Source organism: Pipra filicauda, unplaced genomic scaffold (assembly GCF_003945595.2).
Source record: "Pipra filicauda isolate LSUMZ 115617 unplaced genomic scaffold, ASM394559v2 scaffold411_size619879_pilon, whole genome shotgun sequence".
NCBI classification, from domain to species: Eukaryota; Metazoa; Chordata; class Aves; order Passeriformes; family Pipridae; genus Pipra; species Pipra filicauda.
In genome coordinates, this window is record NW_024104545.1 from 175,911 (window position 1) to 203,823 (window position 27,913).

A 27,913-nucleotide genomic window follows, 5' to 3' on the forward strand; every position below is an offset into this window, starting at 1 on the left:
ATGGGATGGATTTCTTTGACTGAACTGAGTCTAAACCCCTCTACTTCCCACTGAAAACGGAGCAAAAAAACACTTGTCAGTGTGGTGTTGCTAACTCAAAGCTGCTTTGAAGAGCAGTCCATGACATAACTGTTGAAAGACCTCTCTCTCTGTGGACACAACTGCAAAACTGTTGCTGCTATTATTTCCTCAATTCTCAAGGCTGCTGCAGGAACATTTTAATAGGAACCAAGAAAACTGCTTTTTTAGACACTACTTTATTTCCTTCCTTATATCGCTAAAAAAAAGAGGGTTCTTTCTCTCAAATTATCTTTTTGAACTATGTTCTGCAAGATGTTTTTCATGATATTTGACTTCATTAGCCACTTTTCCAAGGCAAAAGATTTATCCTTCTACTTCTTGAACATTTTCTGGTTGGCTGTTTTCATTATTTTTGTTTGTAAAGTTTGTTTCAAGTGAGCACAGTTCAATCTGGGAAGCACAGCTGGCTCACAGGGGTGACATTCTTTCTGATGGCTTCATATCCAGCTACTCTTGCTGTCTGCAAATGCCTTTTGACCTGTAGTGTTTATACGGTTTCCTGGCTTCATCTCCACTAGATTTCTGTTGACTTTTTCAAATATGTTCTATCATTATGCAGAGGAATTTGCCATGAATCATTTTTCCCTACTCTTGCTCAGTGAGTAGCTTCTATTTTCCCAACGATTGCAAGTTACAGTAAGAAAGAACTGAAATTATTTTTTCCCTGCTAATGGTTACATCTCAGCAGCTGGATTAAGAAACATGGACACCAGAATTTACTCTCTTTCTAACGCAAACTGCTAAGAGGCATAAGAGATACTTCTTGTATTCCCCTCAGAGAAGAAAAGGAACGTAATTTATAAAAGATATCCATATTTCCATAAGATTAAGCCTACACAATAAGAAAAAACTGGGATACTATGATGGAGTAGGTGCATGTCCTGTCACACCTGAAAGGTGCTGCTCTGTTTTTCACACACTGGGAATGCAGAGAAGGTTCAACACCCCTGTGCCAATCCCCCCTGTGATTTGAGTCTTAGCACTTCTCCTGGCCTGCAGGGGGGGAAACTCTGACGGGAAATAAATATTACTGAAGGACGGTCCTTCTCTAGGGCACAAACTTCTCTACCAGGCAGGTAACGGCACAGGGTGGTGTAAGCAGAGACTGCTCAGTTTTGTCTGTTCTGGAGAGGAAAAAAATTGACTTCAAGGAGAGCATTTGTCACGAGGGAATGAGTGGTTCTGATGCTTACTCTTGTAAACACAGATATCCATGTGCAATCTAAATTTTTTTCTTTTTTGATAAGCATAGTATTAATAAGACAGAGCATTATGTTCATGTATTAAACATTTTTTTATAACACATGCTGCCTTTGAAGTTACACAAAGGTGATTTGTGACATAATTAATGAACTTTGCCTTAGGTGTGTTAAAAAATGTATAAGTAGTCTAAGGTACTACCTGTTTCCTCATCACAGCAGCTAAGTTGCACTTACCAGGAAGAAAAGCAGAACTGCCTTGTAATTATAATTATAAATTATAATTCTCAGGTCACTGATTCTTAATGAAATATTGTAGAATTTGCCTTACCTGATTTACCAGTTTGGTAACTCCTCTCACTGCTTAGTCCACAAGCAGAGCCCAGAACTGGCTTTGAGGAGAACAGGTTTGTTGGCCACCACCAGCCAATGCAAAACAGCGTCCCAAAGGGAAAGGAATCAGCCAGGCTCAAACAGCCCCAGGAACTCAGCCAGTTGTTTCCTGGGCAAATCAAAGGCTCAGCTCATTACAGTTCATGCCCACACAGCCCCTCTGAAATTCTCCTTGTATCAGATGCAGTTTGTTGTGAGAGATTGTATCACTTGCCTTTTCAAATTTAATAAATACAAACCTGTTGCCGGGCTCGGCACCTCAAAGACACAAAGATCTGTCCTCAGTGTGAAGTACCATTAAGACCTTAAAAATGCAATGATTTATTCTTCAAATTATGGCAGTTAAATGTGTTACTGAATTGAGGCAAAAAAAGCAGATGGAAACCCTTACTGGACTACAAATTTCATTCCATTACTTGAATTTTCTGGTTCATTAGGACATCAAAGCACCCCATCTAACTGAACACAGGGTTTCTTGGAAAACTTTCCCATACGGCTGAAGAAACCAGGGGAACCCAGAACTGCATTCAACACCTCTAAATGTACAATTTAGGTGATTTTCTGTCAATTTTAATCCTCAGAAGTACTTCAGTAAAGCAGAAATGCATATTTTGGCAGATTGTTTCCAAGAAATTCTTGCTAATTGTTTGCTATATCTACGAACACATATTTGCATTATATTTGCTAATATAAATTATTGTGATAGCATGTCTTCTTTCTTTTAACAGAGAAATGAGGACTCGTTCCCAGCTTTTCTCTACCTACTTATTTAAGCAGAAGATTAACAAAATCTCATTCATATGCCAATTAGCATATATTTAGCAGAGGCAATTTTACACAGCTCACAGCTTGTGTCCAAAGATCAATCTTCACTTGTTTTGGAAAGAATGCCAACCAGCCTTAGTAATTTAAGTTGTCCTAATAATACTCAGATTTCTTCCATTTTACTGGGCTCATAGAGCATTGCTGATGGTCTTTGTTACTGTAATAGTCTTTCAGAAAAAAAAACAATTTTTTTTCTGGGCTTTACAGCAGCAGTTTCAGGTATTAGTTGCTACCATGATCAAGTTGCCATGTTTTAGGAGAATTACTATTTCCTATAACAGATCCTCCAGCACTGAATTTATGCAAAATTCATAATGAGAACCAAAAACCCAAACAAACAAAGAACCATTTTGCCTCAGGTTATACATTTTACTTCACCAAGGTGCAAAATTCAGCAAAACATGGATCCAGTCCCTCAAAGAGTGATGACACATTTGTATTTGCAGGAAAGACTACACAAAGAAAACAAAGCCAGGTGACATCTCAGCCACATCTAAACCCAAATGTTAAACAGCACAACCAGGTTTTCCTCCACTTTGATTCACTGAAGCTTTAATCTATTCTTATTTTCTGGTCTGCCTTACTCCATCACAAAGCAGCACATTCCCCAGAAACCTTGTTCTTCCAATAAACAGTCTGAAGCTCCCACTATCCTGGCGGGATTCCACCTTTTGAGGATGAACACCTGAGGTTGTGTTTAGAGGGTCAGGGGCAAGGGCCCGTGTAAGGGAGGCAGTAGCACTGGCTCTGCACTTAGCTCTCTAATTACAAGCAGTTTTTGAAACACTCTTTCCTTGGCAGGCAGGCAATGACTTTGGTGGGGAATCCCTGGAAGAGCAGATTTCCCCTGCAACTATACTGTGTGTGTAAATAAATCCAAATTTCACTTACATAACAATCATACTTCGTGTCACTGGCTGTGCCTCTCCTACCTTCTCTCAGTTGGCATGCTGGAAATCTTCCTTTCAGCAGGAGGATGCTGATAAAAAGAAAAGAAACAGATTTATTACACTCCTATTTCTTTGTCTTTCCACAGCTCTGTAGATAAATCAGATATTAAACATTATTTTTATAAAGTCTACAATCTCAAAGCTTCAGGCAGGTAGTGGAGATCAAGTTCTGCTATTGCCTGTCAACATCCTTTGCCTAATAATGTATCTCAAGACAGCCTAAGCTCTGTTTAAACTGGTTTTATTGCTCCCTAAATATGATTTTACTAACCTGCTTTTTAAATTACAATTGCCCACTGGCCTGCCTGCTGGTGGGGAAAAGCTGCAATCCATTATTCAGAACAGACTCCTGCAAGCATTACTATTAACAAGGGAGAAGTTAGCTAATGACTGGCAGCTTAAAGAGGAATGAAATTGTTAATATTTGAGGCCATCCTCCCTGCTTCTGCCTATCACCAGTACCAGAACCATTTAAATGAAATACCTGATGTGACTCAAACACATTTCAGATGATATAATGAGCTACAGCTACTCCTGTTGAATGCATCTATCACTTCTAAAGTCAGCCTTAAGTCCACCCTCTTGCTGAGGGCTCCATTTTGCCCTGAATTACACCTGGATAATTCCCCTGCAGTGAATCATATGACAGAGCATATCAGGGGAATATTTCACCCTTGCAAAGTATTTTTGCTAAGGTTGCTGAAAAATTAATACAATTCCAATAATTTTTACAACTTTTTTTAGGGAATCAATTGGCAAGAAAAGCTTTTGCAGAAAGAAGTGCTGCTGGTTCGGTGAGACACTTACACAGTGTCAGGTGAAAAGGAGTTTTGTAAAAGATTTTTCACAAATGCAAAAGATTTAGTTCAAAGGAGACAGAGTCAAAAAGGACATACCAGAAACAAAATATTAAAACATATTTCCATATTTCCAGCAATGTCATTAAGTCTTCACAAGACACCCAATTAGCACTGTGCCCAAGTGTGCCTGCTGTCAATGTGCATTAGCTACAAAACTCAGAGAAGCCCAGAGTTGACCCAGAAAATGTCAGAACTTGTGATCTTTGTCAATGGAGCTGAGTGACAGCCTGACCCGTGTAAATAACTGCACCCTTTGCCATTAAAGAGATCACTTCAGGTCACTTGAGGCAAAACTTCTGTATTTTCTCATGGGAGAAAAAATCTCAATGTTTTCTCTGGTCAGCTAAAGCTTTGCTTAGTCACTAGGATTTTTTTCCAAATTTAAGAAAGTGAAACAGTTCTAAAACAATTTTTGAAATTTGTTTTCAGATTTTTTCAATCTGATTCAAATCCATAATCTGGTTTGGTTTTGTTTTTTTTTTTTTTTCACATGACTTATCATTTCTTTTGGTGAAAAACTTGTCAAACAAGAAAAAAAATTGCTTTGCTATTCCTTCTAGTTTTCCTCTTGAAAAATATTCTATTTGGGATTATTTAAAAATTTCCATCACAGACTAACATGCACAACACAAGCAGTAGCATTAATAACCACCAAACAGGAGGCAGGTCAAGGACGAGCCATTGAAATGAAACCTTCCAAAAACATCCTGAAGTAACCATAGTTCTGAATTAACCTGTCCTGAGTGTGAAAGTGGATCTTTATAACTTTTTAATGAAGTGCTCAGCTGCCCTGAGAGACATCTCTGTGAGACCCACAGTAATCTTTGATCAAAGACAGTGTGTGCTCAACTTCCACTTCGCTACCTGCCAAATTCTCCCTTCCATTTGGCTGCCAGCTGGTGTTTCATGGAATTGTACCTGGGTATGTTTATGGATCACAGCTTCAGCAGCAGAAGGAGCATTCCTACAGCTCCCACATATGTTAGTGGTGGCAGGGAACGTGGAAGATTTTTCCTTGGCTTCCAGAACAAGGTTAACACCTGACCTGGAAAGGACTGAATGCTGCAAGTCTGTGAAGTATTTGGAGGCTGCTTTTAGATATTTCTGCAGAGGAGGCCTCCATGAAAAAAGGTGAAAATACTTTTTTAGGTGGCTCAGTGGACTGGATTGAGGTGTTTTGATGAATCCCATGAAATTCAGGCAGTTTATTAATCTGACAGTGTTTAGAATGGCCTCTGCTCAGCTTCTTTGTTTCGAATTATAAGATCTCCTGTAGCTCAACATCCATAACACAGGAGCTCAACCTTGACATGAAGACAGTGTTGCACTGAGTCCTGCAGTGGACAGGATGCTATGAACTGGTTGCTTCCTTCTCATGAGGTGTTTTCCCATGTCAGAGTGTGACCCACTGCTGACAAGCTGGTTTATGTGTGCTGACACCAAGCACAGCCAGATACCTACAAAATTAAATCTCACACTGAGAAAGGACTCAGTAGCAGTTAAACTTGCAATGAGCTGTAACTGTGCCAAGCAGCATTAGCAAGAGCCAGTTTGGGGGGTTTACTGCTGCTCAGTCCAAGAGACTCCTTCTCTAAGCAGTGCATGAAGAAGAGATCAGAGTTACACAATGCACCCTGTAATTTCCAGTTTCCTCATCAATAGTCATAAGCTCAGAGCAAAGACATCCAAATGCTTGGGGAGCGAAGGTAAGAAGAACAAAACCAGCAGCACTAACCTGGAAAATCAAGGAACTGGTGCTGAAGAAGTGCAGTGAACAACTGAATAAAACACCAGGGCTAACTAGGTCTTGCTGATGGGATACAACAAAGAGGAACCCCATTCCACAGCAACTGCCCTCATTTCAGAACATTCTTTTATTCCTCATTCCTAGAGCCAAACTTTTCAGCCTCTTTCATGAAAAGAGTTTTTTGACTGATTGAAACATCAGACTCTTTAATTTCTGAACGTGTGAAGATGTCCCAAGATTTCTCCTTCAATACAGGACTTTGAATATTTTTCCATCTCAATCAGAATGGTTTGGTATAAAACCCACCCATCTTCTGCTCAGAATCTGATGACAAACAGAAAATAAACATGAGGCTCCCTCCTCCTGGGCTGGTGCCCCAGCTGCACTGAGACAGAAGTTTTGTTAAAACCAGCATATCAGCATATTTAACTGGGAGCAAAACTCTTCAGATCAAATCCAATTTAAAGCCTTGCAAACAAACTGGTAATTTTTTTCATTCATTCTCAACTTCGTTTTCCAGATTTTTGAAAGAAAAAAGGGAGAGCTGAAGAATTCACAGATTTTATAGAATTATATTTCTCAGTTGATTAGTGACACAAACCAGCATCTGCAGTTAAATTTAACAAAACCATTTATTTAATTTTAATATTCTTTCAAGGCAACGCTATGCCTCTTTTATCTTTTGGCATTTCTAAAATGTTCCAGTAGAAATTGTAGCATTTGTTGTATGAAAACTCTATGAGGGAAAACTCCTGTTTGTTAAAAAATATGTATCTTTCAAGAAATTTCACGTGGAAACTTTTTTGCACAGACATTTTAGTTTTACTGCCCTCAGCATTGAAATCCTTAAAAATGCAGTCAGAAGCCAGAGTTGCATCATATTGAACTCATCTAAACTGTGTTTTAGAAGTTATTTCATTATACTAGTGCAAACACTTCTGTGCACCCATTTAAATAATTTTAAATTGGGTTTATATTGACTTAGGATGTCAAGCCCTTCTCAGCTTAAGGGAAGTCAATACAGGACAGGTTTAATTCACTTGATAACTCCCTGAACAAGAGTTTAATACAATCAGTTTAGCACCCAAACTTGATTAATCAGTGCAACCTCACAAGTAGCCAAACCATCAGAAATTCAGGAACTGGACTATTTTATCATCTGAAATTATACTGGTAGAAAAAGAAAGCTCCAAAATACTCCCACTCTGAATGGAACACTTGCTCAACACAGCCATTTCCAGATTACAAACCGAAATCAAATCATTAGGGAAAGCATAATGCAGTTCACTAATACACTTTAATGACACAATAGGCACTAATGTCTGATTCAACACAACTGCTTGAAGTTGGGGGCTGAGCCCTTGGCCCTGGTTGTCTCCAACCCAACAATGCTGCCAAGAGCAGGAGGAACAGATGCTCGACACGCACATGTCTCGCAGCCGCTCCAGTTTGTTCATCACCCACTTCCTCTGGGATAAAAGAGATATTGTCAAAATGATAATGATGGGGTAAACAGTTTGGCCACTTCAAGCATTTTCTGAATGCCAGATAAATTCAGAATAATTTTTAGCAGTAGGCTTGCCAGAACATCAGCTGAAGCCTATTCATTACAGCTATTCATATCCCTATAATAAAGGTTGCATCAGCAATTCCATTGTAAATGCTCTATCACAGGGGTTTGATAATTTGGCTGCAAAAAGTATTTTTGGCTGAAGCTTGGCATGTAAGTCTTAGATATAATTTTTTAAGTTAGTTTTAAACTGTTCAGCTGTTTTCTGCATAAGGATGGAAGAAACAAAGATGTTTTAGCTGGTTTAAACTGGTCTCTTTTTTTTTTTTGTCCTACAAAAAAAAGCACCAAACTGTTTCTTTTGAAGAAGAAACTGTGTTAAGGAAAAGCCAGGAGCCACATACACTCTAATGCATACTTACACTAGATATATGCCAATTACAAACACTCTGGTTAACTGTGGCACTATCTGGATGCCATCATTATGGATTAAGTGATAAGAAAGAAATTCCATGGAGGAATGGTGACACAGAAAGTCACTGCAGCTTTTCACTTTCCCAAGGAAGGGTAACACTCATCACCAGCCTGTGGCCAAGTGACGTGCTTCTAGAAAACAGAGTGTAATGGGATGGTCATTTTATAAAAGTACTTATAAAGCATAAACTTGACAATTATTCAAGTTTAATTTAATCACAAAATCAGTAACGTGAGTTAGGATTTCAACTCCTTTAATGACACTGATCTTCCACAGTGCCTGGAAGACACACAACCTCTCATGGATTTTTATTTTTCACTCTGATCTTTTTAGGTAGAAAGTACCATCTACTTTTTTACAGATGGGGGATAAATAGATTCCAGCAGGTGTATACCAACTATAACATCCAAAGTTGGAAAGTGGAGAAAAGCCCTCAAAATGTCAGACTCCTGACAAAAGAATCTTACCCCATATGGGTTCATTTTACCAGTGTACTTACTCCCTGTTACCCTGGCTGGGAAGAAGGAAATCTCCCAAAAATGTGCTGCACATGGAGGTGGCTCAGGGCTACCAGTCCCTCTGTGGGCAGGTCTGATATCCAGCTGCTCCCTTGTTGACAATCCTGCATTTTCTTGGACGTGTCTGACATCTTTACTGGCAGTTAAATCATCCTGTCTTTCCTGGGATGGCTGAGGGAACTGCATCTCCCCGGCAGGGCCAGATTTCCCTGTCACAGTCAGAATCTCTAGAGCTCTGCAAGGAGTGGGAGAGGCTCTAGTCTCCACAGTGAACATGCAAATACATCATATGTGTTAGGGGAAAATGATACCAACTTCACACGGGCTGCATCCACGTTTGGATCTGCTAAGCTTTCAATGGATACGGTCCTCAGCAACAGAGGGGTTACTGCTGGAAAAGGGGGACAGGAAACATTTTACCACAGTGAATCTAATCCACTTCCACAAGAAGTGTGTATTAAAGTTCTGCAATTATTAAATGATGAACATCTGTTGGCAGAAGACAGAAATGCTGTAAAGAAATGAACCTTGAGGTTCTCTGCTAGCAAAGATCTGTGTTTCTTAATACATTCCATCAATGCCCCAGGGCAGGGCTCCACTGGCACTTTCTGGCCACACACAGAGTGCATCCACCTTTCCTTACTGTCCACAAGAACCTGCTGCCTCCTGACTCAGCACGGGCTGAGAATTACAGCACATGCTCGACCTTTCTTTTCTGAGATGTATTAAATCACTTTCAATTACCAAAAAAACTAAGGTGCTTGACAGATGGCTTCAAAGCACTATCCTTCATGCTTCATTACCAGGATCTTGTAAACAGGAACAGGCTTTTCTTACCTGCCTGTGAAGATGCTGCTGAATGTCTTATTTCTGGAAATGCTGCCTATAAATATGATAGTGCTATTTTGTGACACAGAACTTCCAGAAACTGTTTTCCTCTTAGCAAATTAGCTACAGTGAGACTATTTTGAAGTTAGGACTGGGTACAAAATATTAATACTCTCACATTTCTAAAGTAAATCTGCCTTTCCACAGTATCTAATGTGTTCCAGATACTTTGCCACACACACACAAAAATGCAAGCACAATCCCATCGGAACCACGCTGGATTTCCTCTAAGCAAATGGCAGAAGAACTTGCATTTCCACACATGGTCTAAAGTTCCCAGAATTCAGTCCTCAACTCCTCTGCAACAACAACAGCTCTTGGAAGACAAGACACTTTTTGTCTAAAGCTCAGTGTCACGACCAGAACACCTGAGGTCACCTCAGAACGCAAACATCATTTATTTTCCCTCAAACAGCATTTAAAGCTAGTATTCTCCCTAAAGTACTGGCACTTCTCAAATCCCATGTATTGATGTTTTACTGATAATTTATGAGGGAATTAGACATCTTTGGGATGAAAGCTCGTTGTTTTAGCAGCTGGCAGACGTGGAACAGCTGGGGATTAGGCACTCAAAAGGCTCAGGGAACAGCTTGCAATCTGTGTGTTTGGCTGACTAGGTAAATGTTTAAGGTGGAAGCAGTGAAAGAGTTAACAATGTTTTCTTTGAGAAAAATATAGTTTTAGCTGCTATTAATTCTGTTTGGCAAATAGAAATGGAGAGGAAGATGCCACTGTCTGATCAAAGGATTAATGTGGAGCAGGAGACTGATAAACAGAGTAAAGGTCTGGAAAGAAGGGACTTTTTCTGTGCCTAAGAAATCAGACTGTACCCTAAGCAGAACAAAACACAACTAAAATAAAAGGACCCATCCTGAAAAATTATTACAATTGTGTGGATTTTTTTGAACTTCTGTATTTGAGCTCAGCATGTTCATTTAAAGTTAAACCCCGCCCTCAAAGCTGGAACTCTTGTTCTCCTCTTCTTATGCCCTTCCTCCAGCCATAGCTATCCACAGATGCAAGGTACTTGAACTAATTAGGTAATTCTGTGCAGTTTTCTGGTTTTTGGATTTGAAACTAAGCTGTGATGACACAGAGTGTTACAGAAACCCTCCTGAATTTCTGGGTTTGCTTTCAAGAGCAAACACTGCTCTGGACTGTTGGGACAGGAAGGAGAGAGATCAGTTCCATGCATTGCATAAGGTACAGGCTGGATGCAGAGCCTGCCCTACAGAGAATCCCTACACAGACTATAATGGCCCACCCCAATTCTGACTGTAAAACACTGACTATAAAACCTCCATTCTACCACCTTATACTCCAGAGGAATTATCGTGTTATGTTCAACTAAGTCCCTACAATATTGCTCTGGGAGCTGCAGCTCCAAAATCCACCTGGCAGTAACACAAGAGCAGTGCTAGGAAAAGCACAGCTGAGTTGTGGGAGTCTCCTCAAGCATCTCCTCCTCCAAGCATCCCAGTAACTGTGGAAACTAAAATTATGCACGAATAAAGACCATATCTCCTCTGCTATAAACACCTACCCTTTGCAGCACTGTGCTGGTACAAAATTTGATTGTCATTGTTTAGGCTGCTGCCTCTGTTACCTTCCTTGTGACCTGCACTATGAATTGTGTTTGCTTTTATTTGAATGGAGGGCAGAAGAATATATAGATGAAAATTAAACTGGGAGCTTGCCAAGAGTTAAGTATTGCTCCTGTTCTCCTCCCCCTTTTTGGGCTATAAACCAGAGCAGTAGGGCCAGGGCTGCCAGACTCCTTGTTACATGAGATCTACAGTGCATGTGAACACCTGTCTGCACAAGTGGAAAGCCAGTTTATTATTCTGTCACCCCCCCCCGATGTGATGTCAACGAAAGCATCACAAAACCATTCTACTGAAATAAGGAGTGGGTTTGTAAAAATAGTATCAGTTGTATCCACGTGTAGAATGCTGATGCTTAAAAAGACAAAATAAGAACAGGAACCACCCAGCTGCTTTTATAGAAAAATTCAGTTTTTTTAGGAACAGTTTCCTAAAAAAACAAAAACCAGGATGCTTTTCTGGTGGTTTTAGAAGGATCACTTTCTCCCTCCAACTCTTCTATCTACCAGATAAATCCTCTTGGCTCTTTCACAGTGCCCTGCCCAGAGACACAGGATAATGGGGATTGCACTCAATCACTCACTGCAGGGACTCCCTCATCCTTCTTCCTTCTGAGGGATTGGAAGGATGGTCACTGGATCTGCGGCTAATTTAGAAAGATTAACCACTCCTCAAAAGAAGCAGGTGCTAAATCCCACACAAAGCAGCAGCTTACACACTCTCCAGTATGAGCTTTCCTGCCTGTGCTCCTCTTCTGGCCCTTGTACTGTTTATAGCAAGGCCTGCGCTGAAAGAAATAACAGCTTCTCTGCAGAATTCTACTGACTAAAACTAGGCCAGACACAGCAATAAAAATACTGAAGGTTACCCATTGGGTATATTTCTGATTGGCTTTGTGTTGTGCCAATACTGTATGGAGGAAAATGTCTTAAAATCTATACATAATTTAAACCAAAAGCAACTTCAAATTCGAACTGGAATGACGGATTGACTGCCATAGGAATTTTGCTAACATATTTCACCACCAGAAAACAAAACAAAACAAAAAAGAGCTTTAAAACAATAACATATGTAAACAAAATCAAACATTAGCATCTAATCTTCAGTTGTGAATTTTTCAGAGGCACTAAACTATCAAACGTAAACAGCATCAATGTGTGGCATGCACTGCTTATGTTCACTTTTTAAACACTAAGACACGACCAAAACATACAATTTGTCCTGAAGAAAGTACAGTTTACTGTACACTTTACAGCCTCCCCCAAAGAGCAAACTAAATCCTTCCAAGATTCTAAAACACATAACAGGAATAGTGAGGGAAACCTGCATGCATTCCTAGGAATCTCACCAGTCACTCCACTGCATCCCAAATTTAGTTCCCTGTTACTTGTTTGACAAAAGGTTTGACTGTTGCTGCTCCATTCCCAATAATCACCTGGAGCTCAATACAAGGACTTTAAGCAGAGGATACTTATGCAACATTTATCTAATTGTAAAGGGACTGATACTAATTACGTATTTCTTCCCTAATTGGTTTCCCTCATAAAGAAATATGACACTGATAAATGCACAGTCTTACTCCTCTCATTTACCATTTAGTCCTCAGAGACCCCATTCAAGGTAGGCTCCCACTGCACTGGGTGCTGAACAACACAGCCTAGAAAACCATCAATCCTATTCATTCCTTAAGTACTAAATTCACTGCATCCCAGCTCTTGAGTTAATTTTTAATATATTTGTCCTACCTCCATGCTGTTAATGCAAATGTGAATTACAGCTCCTTACATGCTTAGAATCTTTAGCATAACACTTTCTGTCTCTCACAAAGCAAAGGTAAATAGGGGATAAAAATTTCCTTAAAAACTCTACACATTCCCTCCCACCCCCCAGAAAATTCTCCTCCAAGGCTTCTGAGCAGGACCCTGCAGGGCAGAGCACGGCATATGTTAGTGAGGGAAGGGGGGAAGTGACAGATGTTGACTGCATTTTGGAACAACACAATTGGGTCCATGGGTAGATACAACTGTATCTGATTAGGTAGACAGCTCCATTCATCTCTTGTTCACCAGCCAGGAGGTCTCTAATTGTTTTGCAGATCACTTAGCAATTAATGATGCTGTTGCCCTTGGACAGATCATGCTACAGATCAATATTTTCTGGCAAAGTCAAAGCACTGAGTAGACATAATGCTACTGAAGTTACTCTGCTAATAGAGCCCACAGTAAGGACAGGGGTGGGAAACTTCTTGGATAAGAATTTATTTCTGCCACAAACACAAATTATTTTTATTGTTGAGGTGAGACAAACAAACTGGAATTGGAAGTAAAATACATGCTGGCAAAGATATCTACCTTTCCTTGAATTGACAATAACTAGATGTACCTTAAGTGTATCATATTTTCTCTTGTAAGTCCTCGTTAACCACAAACCTTTACAAATTCTACTTCACAAAATTAAACCTGTTCAAAATTTTTCACCAAATCAGACGCAAATTTGGAAAAAGAAGAGGTTGCTGAGCAGACTAATGAGTGAACAGAAGTGAGGGTCTTGAAACTGGACTGGAATGATCCCACTTGGATCAAAGGAAGAATGGCTACAGAGGGAAAGAGAGCCTGGGTTAAATTTCTCCTTCATTTTCCCAACACATGTGTATTATGGATATTGCTGCTGTGTAACAGCTTTGTTTTAAGAGATAATCTCTGTGCCATAACAGTCAAAATTCTTCATTAGAAATACTGACTTATCTCTACAGAAAAGTAGGTTTGCACAAACCAGACCATATTAGTAGCCCACATTAAGCCCAAGTCTTTCACATTGTCAAGACTGATATTATTTTCCTCGCTCTCTGGTGAAATCTGATTTAGGGCACTGAGTAAGATTTGCTGTCATCAAAGCCAATGGTAAAGTTTAAGCTGATTACACCAGACTGAGAATTTTTATTAATTATTTTCCCCATAAGAAGAATGGCCTCCAATTTCCTGGTTGGAACACATTTGAAAACCAAATCAAAATCAATTTTAATCCAATAAAAAACACGTGTAAAGTTAAATAATTTATGATAAAAAGGGGACTTTTTACAGCCTGTATGACTCAAAATGGTTATTATATCTAAAACACCACCACAAGTGAGGACTTGCTTGGATTTCTATTACAACTTTAAATTATAGCTTTTGAGTGCCTCAGGATAAGTTTAATTGGGAAAGAACTGTAGTTTGAAAATGAATTATTTTCAGTAATCATGTGTTTCAGTTCTTCACTAATGACCCATAGAGCTATCTGTGTAAAACAAATCTTATCAGCCCGGTATCAGTCCTTGAACAGCCCAATAAACAACCCAGTGTCTTACACACTCAGTGCTATCTGTGTAACCACGAATTCTCCAGGGGTGTGATGCTATTAAGAACACTGGGATTCTATTAAGTACACTGGGATTATTCCAGCACATAATGTAGCCATGAAAACCTGCCTGGGGGGACAAATGTGTTGTGCCCTTCTCCTCGAGGCCCCAGAGTTCCATCTGTGACAGCAGTTCAGAGGCCATCACTGCCTGACCAAGATGCTGCAAGCCAAGAGCAGGGAGCTGCAGGAGCAGCTCTTTTCTCTCCATGGCTGTGGATAATAATTTCTTCTTTGCCATTTTGAAACTACCTTTCATGTATCAGTTCTTCTATTCTCTCTGTGAGGCAGCTCCAGAAGTCTTTCCCCAGAGGGCTTATTTTGGAGCTCTCTGACTGTTCCGTTTGGTCTCCTCTGGATTCCCTACAGCCTGCACAGATCTTTGCCTTGCAGTGCAGTGTCCTGACTCTGGATGGGATTCTGCCCAAGTTGAGCAGAGCAAAGGGATCACTGTGCACCTTTTGTGAGGGGCACTGCCTACCACATAATTCCCACTACACCAACTGCTTCCTTGATAATAGTCTGCCCTTGTTCTCTGCGAGTGCTCTAACTGCCAGGTCTTTTTCTGATGAGCAGATTTCTGAAAATTCAGCTCCTTTATCTTCAGGGTAGACTTCATATCTGCTATGGATAAAATCTTAAGTTACCGATATAGAATCAAAACTCTTCGTTTTATCATTTCCATTGCTTCACTCCTATTTTCATTTGTTTCTATAATTTGAAGATTTTAAAAGCTTTATTTTAAAATTTCCTTTATTTCCTGCTATAGTTGCTGGTTTTAGTTCAGACTCAAACTACAAATGATTTTATAATTCTAAGGTATTTCATGCAATGTGGGAACATAATATATGATGTGATTACACACATTCAGTTACTTGTGTATTTGCAGAAAAAGGCAGCTAGCTGTGCTTGTCCATATTCATTCTTTAGAAGCCTGTGACAACTAGAACTATGCACATACATTTTAAATTGGCTTTACACTAAATTGTAGTTCTTTCTTCCACATTAACTTTCTCCTAAGCATGTTAAATAACAAGAGAATACAAAAATACAAATTAAGTTCAAAAAAGAGCATAAAGTTAACATAACCTTTCTCAGCAGTTACACTTTTTTGATGTACACTTCCTACTCCAGTTTTTTTTTCTGTACAAAATTATTTGGAAACAATTAAATAGGTAGACAAGCTGTTAATGGAGATTGCTGTATCATTAAATAAGCTTTTTACTCAAATCTATCCTTAAACATGACCAACATGCCTTCTTAAAAATACTGACTTCTATGGACTTTAATGGATTTGGTGCTGATTTATTCCCCTCAGGTCCCTCCCGGTGGGCACCGGCACACCACATCAGAGAAAATACTGACTCCAAATGCACACAACTCTGTTTAGCTTGAAGAGAATGTAACAGTGATTTTGAAGAGTGCAGGTCACAAACTTATTTGATTCTTTTACTACAACGTCTCTATGAAAAGGTAACTGCTTGAGCCACTACTTATTCTTGCTGGCACTCTGTCAAAGCAGATCCCTGAGGCTGCTGTAGAAGACCAACGTCTTTCCAAAGCACCAATGGAACCAGGAGGTTCCAGCTCATGAGAACTCTGGTTATCAGACACTTGACTAAGTCATTGGAAAGTTGGGAGCTCAGCATGAGGTTCGGGCAAGGGCAAAATAATTTAGGTAGGATTGATGTCCACATACTGAGAGTGGGAACAGCAGCACTGCCGAATTCCTTGGTGGTAACAGAAGATTGAGTGGGAAATCTGCATTGAAGCATAATGGTAAAACTGACAACAGCAAAAACCACAGGTCTATTCCAAATGTTGGAATGAATCCAAGCAGAATTTGCAAAGGAAACTTGCAATAACTCTCAAACACTCGGCAATATGTCTTAAGTGAATGATCAAAAACATTACAGTCATTCCTGCTTCTCATTTTGAGAAGAAACTGAGAGACCTTGCAAGCAACAGAAGTTGAAAACTTTCCCTCATACAAAGTAAGTCTGAGGAATTCAGGAAACTTCTTTTCTAGGCAGGAAGATGATAATGTATCTGTTTTCTATTAATAATCAGTGTTTCACTGGTTTACCTGCTGCCTGTATGGGGCATGCTGGGTCAAAAGCTCTTCAGAGACAGTGTTTAGCTCTGGGGCCCATAAGATGAGACAGATTCTTGCATTTTCAGGTCTCCTGTGTACAACATCCAGGTTGCTGGGGAGGAAAAAAAATCGCCTTCCAATATATATGAGACTAATTCTCAGCTGACAAGGATTTATATTACATAAATAAAACGCATCAAAACTGGGTTGGAAAACTCTCTGGCAGTTTCAAATGAAAGCCAAGAATTAATTGGACACAGAGACAAACAATTTTTCCATTCGGAAGATGAATTCCTGCAAGTCAAGGTTGAGTTACATTTAACATTGCCTGGAGGATTTTCATTTCTGGGAGTGTTTGCCTGGGATTTATAATAAAGACTAGGGAGAATATCCTCGGGTTCTGTTTTCCTGAGATTTTTATACAGTGTCCATCACCGTGGTAGCTGGTTGATGTATGTGAGCCATGGGGCTCTTCTGATTCAGATGGCTCATTATTCACCATAATGACTCCCAGATTACATGAATGGAGAAGCAAATCTTGCCCCCTTCTCTTACAGCAAACCATCTTTTCTGGAGTTTGGTCCAGCCAGAGGAAAACAGTTAAATCATGTCTTTGCTGGCAGCTCTGTAGAGAGATCTAACTAAACAATGCTCGTGACGTGTCAGTCCTTTTTAAAGAAGAGAATTTGTGCTTTATTTAGAAACTTCACCTCAATAGATCTCTAGAGTTTAAAATTTTGCCCTTCCAGATAACTAAGAACAAAGTCCAAGTAAACATAAAAAGAGAGTTGTGAAGAGATCCCTCTTTACCAAGCTTTCCACCACCAGCAATGCATGCTGTCCCTCTGCCTCCACACCTGCTGGAAGACAGGAACTTGTATTTTAAAGTCTGCTGCAAAAGTAGTAGCACAGAATGCACATGAAAAATAAGAAATGAAGCAGAGACAGACAAGTAACACCTGAACTAAACTCATGAAATTATGGGAATCATCCATATGAAAAAAACCACCACCTTTATTATTTAATAGGAATGAAAATATGGGAAAATCCAGAGAGTGCTCTAAAATCTACAGGGTCTGAAGCTATCACTAGGGTAAAACTTCTAGTAAAATCTATAAATACAGAATTACTTGGTGCTGTGTGCTTGATAATTATGCATTATTTCATATACCACCGAGATTTTTTTTCTTATTCCACTGTGGAACAAATACTTATTCTGCTTCTTCACGACGTGTTCCATTTTCAAAGATGTGCATATGTTCTCCCATATCCCTGACTCCTTTTGAAGCAAGAATCACAGATAAAATGTCCAAATCACCCTAATTGCTTCCACTTACTGCCTTAACATACCATTACTGTAATACCAGATACAAATCCTGCAGTTATAAAACCGGTGTGCTGAAACCATTGCTGTTTTCTCCAAAAGATCCAGTGTTCTGGTTTTGCTCACCCGTCTCTTGTTCAGAGAAGTGCTGCCTTTCAATAAATGAAAATCAGTAATTTTATTCTTATCTCCCTGCATTTACTATCAGTATTGACCAGAAATGGAAGCTTAAATTGCCTCTTGAAGGACACAGAAAATCCTCAAATTGACTGGAAATGGGAAAGCATCCAATGCTCTTCAGAATATAGCAGCATCTTGTGTCCACGCTGGGCAAGCAGGTATTTATAAGTCCATTCTACTGAAAGAAGATTAGGACAACAGCCATGTTTAATACATTATGTGAGATGAAGACTCAGGTGTTACTACTTTCCTAAAGTCTATGACTAACTTCAGATACTGGAGCAAGGAAATAAGTTGGTACGAACTGAACAGGGATCTTTTCCCATCAAAACACAGGATGACAGAAAATGCAAAACCACGAATGAAAGAAATTACTAAATGGTTTTATAGAATTCCCCTAAGGAAAAAACCAGAGCTGAAATGCATATAGCTAAACAGAAAACCGAATATAAGTCTAAAATAGATCTGTCTGCTCATGGTACATCCATCGGTACAGCAGTTTTGCTGATCTGATCAGGAGCCTGTAAGCAAAATTGCTCACGTATCACAGGTTAACAGAGATTACCGAAAAGAGCTCCAGGTCTGTAACTTTACATCAACTCATAATTCAAACCATCCACCTACTTTATTAAAGTTGACTCATTGGCAAGGCTGCAGCTCCTGCTAATGAGGATAGAAGGCAAAACAGAGAGAAAATTATCTGGAGAGAAATGAGAATCGTGGGCCAGACAGAAGGAGGGGGAAAGGAAAGCAAAATGCTGGTTAAATGTAAAAGGCAAAAATCTACCATGAAGTGAAATGAAACTCCTGTCTGGGAGAAAAGCAATTTAGCTTTATGAACAGCTGCCTCACAGAGGGTCAGGCATATGAGCAATTAAAATTAAACAAGTTGATTTTAATATGCCTTAGTAACTGTGATTGATCTCACAGAGCTGCTGTTGACTGTACATCAAGAAACAATTTAGGATGCAGTTTAAAACAAAGTTTATAATCCTCCTTTAATGGATTTTAGTACCTCAGGCAGTACAGTGTTCTAAAAATTATTAAAATGTGCCCTGTCTCTGTGTAATCAATAAAGCTTCCCACTGTAAGACTGGTGCAGTTCCAGGGACTCCTCATGCCTGGCCATGCTGTGTCTGTAGAATTCCAAATAAGTCATCTATCATTATTTCTATACACAGGATTCATTAGACACCTCATCCTTCAGCTTATTAGCACTGAAGTCAGCCAAACAATCCAATCCAGAAGTCACCTTTTAACAAATACAGACTTCACCCAAAACATACATCAAAAACCTTAAAAGATATATGTCGAAATACAGTAGCAGGGATGGACAAAAGACTGATGGACGCATTCAGGATGTGAACTGTAAAGTGCCTACAAAAGGAAAGTGGGAGAATTCATTCTGATTTTCCAGGTGAAGTCTAAAATGGCAGGTTAAGAAACAGGTCACGCATCTTATTAGACAGGAGAAGGAAACCCCACCTCTCTGACCATCCAAAAACCTGCACACTCCTGAAAGTATATTTGTTATTTTAAAAATCTGCTTTTTGTTGTGTTAAAAAAAAATCACGACTGATTTTAAATCAGATTCAGGTTTGCAGTTTTTTATAGGGAAAAGAGCAACAAGTAAATGTTTGCCTATTACATGGATAAAGAGCAACTCAAAACACACTACTGACATTAGATTAAAGGCAAACCTGAAGCATGAATTTTGAAGAAAAACCCCTTATGACACAGGGCTATTACGACCTGAAACATCAACCAACTCAATAAAAAAATCCTGCCTTCAGTTTTCAAAGAAAATGCAGCCAGTACTAACACCTTTGGTGTTTTATTCGTTACCATCACCAGTAATTTTCTGGTGAAAAAATAAATAGAAAAAATATTTAATAACCCATCCTTGGAGTTCAAGCCAGCAGCTTTGGGCCTTGTGCTGCCTCCCCAGAGCTCTGAACTGCTTTGCTCAGGGCAAGAACGTGCGTGGAAGTGCACTTTGGGTCATCGGTGTCCCAACTTCTACACAACGAAAACTCCCAGGAAGTGATCACGAATATTCCTCTTTGTCACTCACTTGGTTCTACCACTACATGTCTGTCTGTCTTTTTGTTTTTAATGGAGAAATCAAAATGAACCCTTCACATGTGACTGGAGGCCTGAATACTAGATAAGGAAAAAATCTTCTTGGATAAAAGTTTGTTTTCCTTTCCCACCAATCTAAATGACCCTTCCATAGCTTTTATATCTCAAACTAAACAGCACCTGCGTCTCCTTCCTATTTTGCCTGCTTCCAAAATGGTGTGATTTTTCAGTACATAAAGCAAAGTTGCTGATATGAAGATGAAGTATCCTTCAAATCCCCCCATGCACCTTCTGGCACCACAAACACTCAGATGTTCTTGGGTTTAATCTGATTATTTCCTTGTATTTGTCACAGAGCAAGTTATTCTTCTAACCAAAATACTGAAAGCTCCCAGATATTTTCCTGTTTACTGGGCTACAACTTTTGTTTTTCACAGCTGCAGATTTTCCTTCACCAGCCTTATCTCTCTGCTGTTCTTTTATCATAGTGTTCATCACACATTATTGTCTGCAGTTACAGGCAAAAAGCTCTGGTTTCCTGCAATAATTTCATAATGATGAAATGGATCCTGCTGAGAAACACATCACAAGGAGATGTTTTCAGGACCTTGTATCTCCAACCTGCGGGAGATCTGGTTCAGTATTCCTCTGTAATTACTGTAATCTATATAAAATCACACATAAAAGCAATGATAAAATGGAACACAAAGAAAAAAAGATTTAAATATGAAAAAGTGGCTGGCCTAGAGAAGCAACTGTTCTCATGCTGCCCAATTAGGCAGATGTAACAGTAAATGAGATGTTGAGGGGCACAAGGAAAAGCTAAAGTTCACAATAAAGTATAAGATTCTTTCTGAAAGATCTAGCTTGAGGCAAGGAATTTATCTTCAATTACCTATTTACTCTTTATTCCTTTACTCAGAGTTTTGGCTGCCATTATTACACAGAGTTTAAGGAATAACTGAGATTTCGACAACTCTTGAACGATAATCCTCCGTGAGAAGAAAGAGTCCTTCCTGACCCTCACCCATAAGCCCTGTTTTCTGTGGGCCAGGTCTCTCTCAGCTTCTTGAAAGGATGAGAGGCGTGTTAGAGGCCAAAAGCTCCTATTCCCAAGTCTTTCAAACCTTTAGAGAGGATGGTTCACACTTTCCTTAAACGGTGTCCCAGATATGGACCTTCCCTTAAAGCCATGTGAGAAATTCTCTCATCTTCACAACATCCAAACCAGCCCTAAGTATGTTTTTTCCATCTCATTTTGTATTTTTCATTCTCTCTTAAAGTCCACATACCTCTGCCTCCCCTGTTCTTCTAATTGTATTAATTATACATAAAGAAAAGACATTCCAGTGTTCTGCTCATGCAAAATCATTCTTATGTTCAAAATTTAAAGGTAATTACAGTTGACAATTTCATTTCCTTTAGCATAATCATGGAAATTGAGTCATGAATTCAGGTTTTAATAGCTCCTTACTCCCCATTAGAGCTTCCTCCTGATGAAATACCCCTACAAACATCCTAAAAGGAACCAAGAAACTTTCCCCCCCCCTTTTTTTTGGTTATATTCCCACTCTGGAAGAAGAAGAGGGAATGTTATGTCATTTAGGTGAACTATAACTCTGGTCAACCAGTGATTAAAAACATACAAGTGAAATGAAAAATACCACAAACCTTAAAGCATAGAACACTATTTTTGGCCTGAACCTGCACATTCCCCATTGTGTGCAGTGAAAAGAATCTCTACTGACAAATTGCAGGGTTGTTTCCTTTAATTAAATATACCTTTGAAGTAATTAGCCCTGGATGTAGGGAATATTAATTGGTACTTTTATACCAAAACAACCAGTGATAATAGTTTGTATTTCTACAGCACCTTCCAATTGGAATTGGGTAACTAACTCGTTAATTAAAATAATTAGTAATGTTTCAGCTAACCTAAAGGGAGACAGATACATTTTTCTTTATTCCTCATTACATATGCAAGATTTCATGGTGGTGTTTTTAACCACATAAAATTTTTATTTGTTTTCTTTTCAGAAAAAAGTAATTCCTGTGTGTATAAAAGCCCCATTTAAATACTGTCACTGATAAACCACTTTAAACTGAAAAACTCCGGGATTTCTGTCATCTAAGTCCATCTTCTTTAGCTACTTCCCTGGCATGCAGGCATTAGCATTTTTAAGAGCATTAAAAACACAAGCTGGCCACTAGCCACTTGAAAAATCAATTAAAAGGGGGTTTCCAGTATGATAAATGCTAATGTTTTGGGAGCAATTCCCTTAACAGATAATATAGAATTCTGTGAGGAATTAAAAGTAAAATGAAATAAAAAAACATGTTTCAGCTATTTAATAACTTCTTAATTACTCTCATTTTACTGGGAAAATAACAGGTAACAAATAACATTAAGTTCTTATATGAAAGACATGAAAGACAAATTGTATACATTCAATTATAATTTCAGGTTAAAATAGGTTATTTATACACCAAGCCTAAATCGACTGAACAATTTAATCACTTAATTTACAAAGTCATTAAAGGTAATAAGAACAGTGGCTTATACTGTCATGAAATCACAACTGTCCACACCATTAAACTCCTCATCTACTTCTGGCCTAACAGAAAATTATGCAATGATTGAAACAATAAAAAAGATGAGCAAGAGCATGACAATATGTTTGTCCAGTACCAATCTGGCTTTTTTAATGTAGATCACTAATGATTGATTTTCTCCACTTAAAGTAGTTAATTCTCAATTTTTTTCAGCTTGTTGCAGTGCTTCCTCCCTGCCCTTTGCTCAGGGGAGGTGCAGAGCCAAGAGACAGCCAGGTCACTTCTCATGGCAGAGGACAGTTCCTGAACCCCAGGCCTTTGGCACCAGGGATCATGAACCACATTTTACTCAAGTTACTGCAGCTTTCTGGGAGACAAAAAATGATGATGCTGGAAAAGCACTCTGGGTATCTGCTGACAGGGGGAACTCTTGCTCATAAATCTGATTTATTAGTACTGAGTTCTGACTGAATTCTTTCATGTCAATGGGCAGCAAGTTGTTCTCCACCATCTGAGCTGACTTTCAAGAGCAGGAAGCAGACAGAGATTCCAGCCCAGCCACCTCTGCCTGTTAATCTCAGAGCAGCAAGGCAGCCTGGACTGTAACTCTCGGGCCCATCTCTAATAACAGAGGCTTTAGCAGATGCTGAACTCTGAAACATAATGAAGAAAAGCCTCCTGAAACTGGGACCACTCAAATCATCAGATCAAACTCTTCCTCAGTGCCTGGAGGCTCATTCCAGCAGCCAACACCTGAAAGTTAAAGCCTTTGTGAATGAACCTTTTCACACATGTGGCTGAAACACCTGGACTGTGGGAGCTTCACTTCTCTGATTATCTGCTGTACAGTTTAACAAAATGTTTTTTGTGATGGTCTGAAGAGCAGTAGCATTTTTATCAAGGGAAGAATGACAAACTGAGATGAACTGAGGTTTTGTCAGAAAAAAATGATACCCACTTCACACTTGTATAAGATAAGTGTAAATTAATGCACTTGGAGTCTGACTACCCACAGCTTCAAGTCACACAAGTATGTGGACACACACGCATGTACACGCAGCACAGGATCCTTTTCTAGACAGAAATATTATTTTTCAAGGCTGAGAGGTAAATGAAAGCATTATCAAATCCTTTTTCCACAGAATAACTGTCACTAGCATAATGTTTACAACACCTAGAAAGAACATTAGTGAACTGAGAGAGATGGCACTGACCCTTGGATACTTTCATTACGGGAAGAAATACAGCCTGCAGGGCTTTGCTGCAAACCCTGCATTCTTTCTCCAACCAAGTACATATCGATTTTTTGGAAGTCTGATTATCAGTAGGTGAAAAAGCCCCACACAGTGGATGATTTACCCTCTCAAGGATGCATAAGTTATCCAGAGAATGATACTGATTATTCTGTATCATCACCTGCAGTTCCCAGATTTGCAATAGGGCTCTCAGAGAATTATAATATTGTTTTAAAGAAATAGATTAAACAAATATTTGTACTACTAACCTGAATGCCCACCCTTCAAGTATCACACATTCTATCTCTGCTACCCACAGCAGCTGACCTTTCAATGTGCTTTCTCAGTCCCTAAAAAGACAGCAGAGTGTATATGTTGCCCACTGTCCAGATATTAACTCAAAAATACATTTTTAATCCCACTAAATTATTTTACATAATAAGTCCCATGGTTAAAACTAAACTGCAGCAGAGGAGCAGCACACTGGCTGAGTAGCCAAGCAGCAAGAGCCACAAGTCTTTACACCAGCAGGAGCTACTCACTCATTTCTTTTGTTGAAGAAAACTTTCATGAACAACAAATAAAAATAATAAATAAATAATAAATTGGATGCCAAACCAAGACATGTTCAGCAGGGTTTGCCTATATGTTGAAAGACTCTTTTTATCACAGTTATAGCAAGACATCCAGTTGTCCTGTAATTCTCCTAAATACCCCTGGAGTGTTTTGATTTGTTTGTGTGTTCTTGGAGGTTTTTTGGTGGTTGTTTTGCTTTTTGAATTCAAGCCTGATTAATGTAATAACAATAACTGACTCAAGTAATGGTTTTATACAATCATTAGGAAACAGTCAACGGAGCCCAGTTCTCAGTTTCCACTTCCAATACGTAAGAAGCTTCACTTAGAGAATGAAACGAGCTTAAATCAAACTGATAGGAGCTCCGTGAATTCTAAACTTTATTGTACAGCATAATGTAGCAGAAATTAAATTACTTTCTGTTGACTGTATCATTAGGTCTCATTATGCAGTTCTATCATATGTAACTGGAAAAATCTTATTTAATCCTTACTAAATATGACAAAGACCTCGAGTGAACCATTTTAAGATCTTCTGATCAGAAGCCTTCATGTTAAAGGCACAGAGAGCTTTGATATTAAAGAAGCTGTCTGTGCAAGAATACTTACATACTAAATGAGATTATTTTTACCCCAGAACTCAACATCACCAAAAATGTTTTATGAAACTAAATTCTCAGATATCTAATAAAATATAGAAGCAGCTGTGTCTTTCAAGTGATTCTGCCCCAGTGTTCCAGAACTGAACCAGACTGCTGTTAACTGACACACTCCCTTCGACACTGGTTCCACAGTTGACAGAACACTGGGGGCAGTGCTGGGATTTGGGTTTTCCAATTCCAGCCAAGTGGCTCAGCAGAGTACAACAGCCACCAGAGCCAGCACAAGGAAAGGAGTAGGCCTGTGGACTGGGAACAAAAGTGCTCCTTTCAGTGGTAGTGAACAATGCAATGGGCTCAGCCGCAACATATCATTTCACCCAAGGATCAAACATCACAAGTCAGCTTTGTCTGAGCTCACTGGAGTCAAGTGCATTTGCACTTGGCTGAGGATTTATCTTCAGAAATTCATACTTCTAAAAATATAAAACTCAAGGGTAGATACACTGTGACAGGAAGAGGTGCCTCTTATTCCTCAAAGCAGTCATGGCCCTTGGCTCATCAACAGCTTTTGTCAACAGCTACAGGTACTGTTCAATAACCAAACCATTCTGAAAGGTTGGCAAAAAAGCTTCCACCAAGGACGTACTTCCATTCCCCTCCCTCCTCTGATATTCTGCCTTCTTCTCTTTTGCTCCTTTACCCTGTGCCATATGATCCCATCCTGCTCCATATATCCCACCTCCTTCCCCTTGCACCAGCTTTGGAGTTTGTCAGATTCCTCGCTGAGTTGGTTCAATTTGCTAAGCCTGCAGGAAAAAAGGCCCAGGAAAATTATTTACACACACATTATTTTAGCTTCCTGCCAGGTTAGTGAGCTGTCAGGCTCCCAAAGGGGTGTGCTAAGTGGCAAAGCTCATGTAATGGAAGTGCCCAGAGCAAGTGCACAGTAATTGAGGGGGGACTGCATGTGTGTGTGTGTGAAGACAGAAACAATGCAGTGCTGGGAATGCTCCCTTTGGCAAAAGTGAGGCATAAATGGGCTCGGGGACATACTCAATCCATAGCCTGAGGCAAGCAGACATTTGGTGTCTTGTTTGGACTGGTCTACAGCAGTCAGGCATTTATCCTTTGGCCTCGTTTTGTATTTTGACCATAGAAAGGCTTCCCTGCCCAGCAGTTCCAGTGCCACACTACTCCTTTACCACAATCAAAACACAATGACACATATGTCCATCTTGAATGAGGAAAAAGAAACAATGGATGCTTCTTTGCAATTTCAGCACAGGTCTTTCTTCCAGTAAAAGGCATCAAACAGCATTCACCAGACCTAAGGCCAGTGTGACGACTCCAATGAACATAAGGAAAGAGATAAAAATAAAAGTACGCATTTTATTGGTTTCAACGTAGCATGTTCCAAAATCACTCCTCCAGGATGCACAGAAGAGCGAGCAGATAACACACTGCTAGAAATGAGAAAGCAGAGAGCACAATGTGTTTCCCATTTCTCGAGCAATTACAAGCAGGCAGGCTCGGGGCAAGGCTTTTTACAGCGTTAAATGGCTACAAAAGCAGTCTGACTTTGCTGCCCCTTGTATTCGGCTCTCCTGCGTGCCTGCCTCAGCTGCATATCTGTCTCCCTCCACTTCCAGGACCTCCTACAAGGACAAGCTGATTGAATAGCTCCCTGCAGCTCTGACCTACCATCCTGCATTGGAACAAGCAACTGGATGTGACACGACAAGAGGGTACTGCAGAAGATTCTTTGTACTTCATAGTCCAAAAGCTACTGGTGCCTGTCCTCATTGCAGTCCAGATCCTACCCCTCTGAAGCACTCAAAGTCATGGGCTCTGACAGTGCTAATGGGGCAAATTCCACCAATATCACTGGAGCTCCCCAACACATCCCAAGGCACAAACAGATCATATTTCAACACTGCCTGAAGAACCTCATCAGTTTTAGACAATTGAAAAGTGAAAATTCCAGATTATTTTCCAGATTTTTTTGTTTCTCTTAAGTGTTTGTTTGGTTTTTTTATACTTACAGTTATCTGCTACAGCCCTCTTTATCAGCCACAGGTTTTCTCTGATTCTCTTTATCTACCATATTTGCAAATCAATGAAGGGGAAGCTGGGATGACTAAGTCTTCAACTCCCTGTGCGATTTTTTTTATGGTGCATAAAATACATGGATAGACTTTCTAATCAATGAAAAGGTATAATTCTCTTTTTTGTTTGCAGTTAGATACGCATAAGTGATATTTAAATACAGTAATCCTCTAGGACAAGATTCCAATTTGCTGAGTGTACATGTTGCAAAAAAGAGCACTTCTAAAAATCATGTTACTTCTTTTTAACCCCAGTGGAACAACTTGCTAACAAGGCTTAATGAAAAGCCACAGAACTTGACCCGAGTGACTTACATCAAATCCGGAATCTGCTGCCACTGAAAAACTCCTGTTGTGTATAGTAACTTTGGTAGATTAAAATTAAGACTTAAATGTGAAAATGCAGTTGCAAAACTTCTGATTGTTTCTGGTAAACCTTTATCATTGATGCACACAGAAAAACCTACATCTCTGCTTCAGTGTTAACAGATGTTATATGAAATTCCTCTAGCTGACAAATCTTCTACAAATCTGAGTTAAGGGCACAAGAAAGGGATTTTTGTAACAAAACTAAAGAGCTAACTTTGTCTACTGTGGCACCAATATGAACTTATGATACTTGCAGGATGATAATTTTCACAGTGGTAATTCTATCAATGCTCTTAGCAACCTTTCCAGTCCCTTGAGAGTGCTTTCACACTCCAAACGTGTTACCA

General features: G+C 39.4%; 1 protein-coding gene across 2 annotated transcripts in view; it reads right to left on the reverse strand.

The window, feature by feature from the left end:
- The window catches only part of LOC113994116 (bifunctional heparan sulfate N-deacetylase/N-sulfotransferase 3), a 209,997-nt gene that overhangs the window by 96,366 nt on the left and 85,718 nt on the right, over positions 1-27,913 (reverse strand). The window contains exon 4 of one of the 2 annotated variants that reach the window (XM_039385466.1): positions 3,390-3,477. The gene's annotated coding sequence lies outside the window, so the exon portion shown is untranslated. The remainder of the gene's footprint in view (positions 1-3,389; positions 3,478-27,913) is intronic. The other variant, XM_039385465.1, reaches the window with a different exon arrangement.